The 3,560-nt window shown below is 39.7% G+C and overlaps 1 long non-coding RNA gene across 1 annotated transcript in view; it reads right to left on the bottom strand.

The window, feature by feature from the left end:
* The window catches only part of LOC142656193 (uncharacterized), a 5,635-nt gene extending 2,690 nt beyond the window's left edge, over positions 1-2,945 (bottom strand). Inside the window, exons 1-2 of the long non-coding RNA XR_012849615.1 lie at positions 2,858-2,945; positions 576-671 (exon numbers count right to left, since the gene is read on the bottom strand). This is a non-coding gene — a long non-coding RNA (uncharacterized LOC142656193). The remainder of the gene's footprint in view (positions 1-575; positions 672-2,857) is intronic.
* Positions 2,946-3,560: the final 615 nt, after the last annotated feature.

Consider the following 3,560-nt stretch of genomic DNA (forward strand, 5'->3'; position numbering starts at 1 on the left):
TTTTACAGGACAAAGATACAGAAATGTTTTTGTTTCATACATAAACTTTCTGTATTTTTTTCTCAAGTTACTACAAAGCAGTTAACACTTAATAAAAAAAAAACTTCCATTCACTGGAAAACAAAGCAAATCTTTGTTACATAATTTAAAAGATCTATCTATCTATCTATCTATCTATCTATCTATCTATCTATCTATCTATCTATCTATCTATCTATCTATCTATCTATCTATCTATCTATCTATCTATCTATCTATCCATCTATCTTCTTATTTCACACAGCATTACTTTCTATAACATTATGCTGAATTATTTGACCCTAAATACTCTTTATCATATCAAGAGTTTCATATGACCACAACCAAACCCATGGCAAGAGACCTTAGGTTTTGTGTAGCTTGATGTGATGGATCTTTGAATGAAACGTGCTCTTACTAAGGCCAAGGTGTGATTCAGGCAGTATCACCATGGGTTTTAATTTATTGACTTATGCCTGAAGCATTTATCAGAAAAAATATTCTTGTTCTTATAACATATCTCCAAGTACATGCATTAAGTCCTCTGAGAAGCTGACCTGGAGATGAAATCAGAGTTTCGCCTGAGGCTTGGACATATTGGCGCCAACATCTTGGTGAAGACAGTGAATATTGCATCTTCTGAATAAGTGCACCTGGGAAGTGGGTAGAGACATAAACATCTCATTAGTGAGGTGTTGGTGCTATAAAGCGATAAAAGGGAAGGCAAAAAGATAATATTTATATTGCGCCAAACTATATTTCAGCGCTATACAGAAAATGTCATCACTCACAGTCTCCAGTGGGGTTCAAAGTTTAAAGTTTTTTTTAGTGTGGAAGAAAAACAGAATATCGAAATAAATCCACGGTACATTTAATTTAATTTAGTAAATGATATATAATTTTTTTTTGCCGATTTTATGTCTTATTTCTTTTTTATTCTTTTATTTTTTTAAAGAAGTGATTACATAATTGCTTTTTCTTTCCCACTTAATTTGTAAAATTATTTCAATTATAATTTTTTTGTTTTTGTAACTTATGCATTTTATACAAAATACTTTATTGTATTTTATTTAGATACTATTTTACTTACTTTATTTTGAACTTATAATGTATCAGCATTTCGGTATGCACTAGTCCTGTAACCATCACAAAGGGGCATCCTCCACATCTTGAGGAAAGAAGGTTTCACCATAATCATAAACAGGGATTATTTACTGTAAGGGTCAGTTCACATGGCGGATTTTGCTTGCCGGGTACCTATTTTTTTGGGGACCGGTCTGAGGTTTGATGCCTCCCCTGCCCCCATTCTGCATTTTCTACTTATGTAACTGATAATTTGTGGGGTACAGCACCATTGTCCCAGCATGCTCTGATCATTTTTTAGGTAATTTGCAGAAGTTGTGTTTTTTTTACCGTGACTTGACCAGCAAGTGTACCCCCACCATAAGTTTCACATAGATCTGGTAAATCTGTGGTACTTTCTAGTTAGGCCGCTGTGTGTCACTGTCTTTTGTTTTTCCTCTGCTGTTTGTAAACCACATTAATCCCTATCCGCACCACGGCGTACTATTGTTTCGTGGTGGACGGGGTGATGTTTGGAGCGGGCTCACCCGCTGAGCCCGCTCCATACAGAGCAGGTGTCAGCTGTGTATTACAGCTGACAGCGGGACTACTGGCCAGGAACAGTGATCGCCCTGTTCCTGGCCACTTAACCCCGTAGATGCTGTGATCAATCACAATCACATAATCTAAGACGTTAATAAGAGGGGGGAGCCCACTCTGACAGCTCATCGCCCTCCTGCAATGCAATTGGGGGTGCCGATGGTTGTTATGGCAGCCCAGGGGCCTAATGAAGGGCCCCAGGGCTGCCTTTCTTCATCTCCTGTTAAGCCCCGCCTCTGGCAGAGCTTAACAGGAGCCTGTAAAATGACAATATACTGCGATACTAGTATTGCAGTGTATTGTACCAGCGATCCAACGTCCCTAGGGGGACTAATAAAATGTGTACAAAAAATGTAATTACGTTTTTAGTAGTGTAAAAAAAAAAAAAGTTCAAAAATAACTAATTTTCTACTTTTTCCTCTAAAGTAATGTATAAAATAAACAAAATTGGTATCACTGCATCCATAAAAGTCCAAAACATTGCAATATACCATTATTTAACCTGCACGGTAAACACTGTAAAAAATGTATCAAAAAGTAGTAAAACATAAAAAAAAAACTACATTTGGTATCGCCGTAATAGTTTTGACTGGTAAAATAAAGTTAACATGCCATTTTTACTTTACGGTGAAAGCCGTAAAAACAAAACCCCTCAAGATTATGGAATCACAGTTTTTTTTCCTATTCCACCCCACAAATTATTTTTTGCCAGTTTCCCAATACGTTATATGGTACAATAAATGGTGCAGTGAAAACTAAAACTCTTCCCACAGAAAAAAACAGCCTGTATGTGGCGTTATAGACGAAAAAATAAAAAGTTATGGTTTTCAGATGGTGGAGAGGAAAAAACGAAAATGAAAATCCAGAAAATGGCTGTGACGGGAAGGGGTTAAAGTACATTAAGAAAATAGAACATTACAAACACAGAAAAATCTAATTATCCTTTGCAGCGAAGCAACATATGTTACTTGAGCATCAAAGTTAAGAGTGTTAAACACTGCGGCTTCTGCGGAATCTGGAATACGAATGTGATAGAAGAAACAGAGGGAAGAAAGCAGGTGTTTAAGGATGAGCATTTCATTTACTAAAAACATTTTATATATACAAAACTGGAACGAAAAGGGGAGTTCACCACCTTTTATATCTAGCATCAAGTTGTAGCAGCTATTAATCTTACCTCGTATTGTAATCAATGTTCCCTCTAAGTCTTGGCAGCTCCTGAGCGGGGCAGTTAGGGAGCAGGGCAGGTCTCCACCAATCGTTTGGTGATCTGATGACCAAAAGTAATACCCCCAGTAAACGCTAATATAGCGACTAAATAAGAGCATGAGAAAACGTATTTTAAAAGAGTTTTTAATTACTTTTTTAAATACTACAATATTACAAGAACAGCAGTAAAATAGACAGTTATAAACACCAATTATAGGCATCAATGAAAGAATCCGTTGCTTACACCAGTGTCCCTATAGATAGCTCCACACAGACCCCTTGTAGATAGCGCCACACAGACCCCTTGTAGATAGCGCCACACAGACCCCTTGTAGATAGAGCCACACAGACCCCTTGTAGATAGCGCCACACAGACCCCTTGTAGATAGCGCCACACAGACCCCCTGTAGATAGCGCCATACACCCGCCCCTGTGGATAGCGCCACACACCCGCCCCTGCGGTTGGCGCCACATACCCGCCCCTGTGGTTGGCGCCACACAACCGCCCCTGTGGATGGCGCCACACACCCTCCCCTGTGGCTGGCCCCACACACCCGCCCCTGTGTCTGGTGCCACACACCCGCCCCTTTGGATGGCGCCACACACCCGCCCCTGTGGATGGCGCCACACACCCTCCCCTGTGGATGGCGCCACACACCCACCCCTGTGGA

The sequence above is a fragment of the Rhinoderma darwinii genome, chromosome 6 (genome assembly GCF_050947455.1).
Source record: "Rhinoderma darwinii isolate aRhiDar2 chromosome 6, aRhiDar2.hap1, whole genome shotgun sequence".
Lineage (NCBI taxonomy): Eukaryota > Metazoa > Chordata > Amphibia > Anura > Rhinodermatidae > Rhinoderma > Rhinoderma darwinii.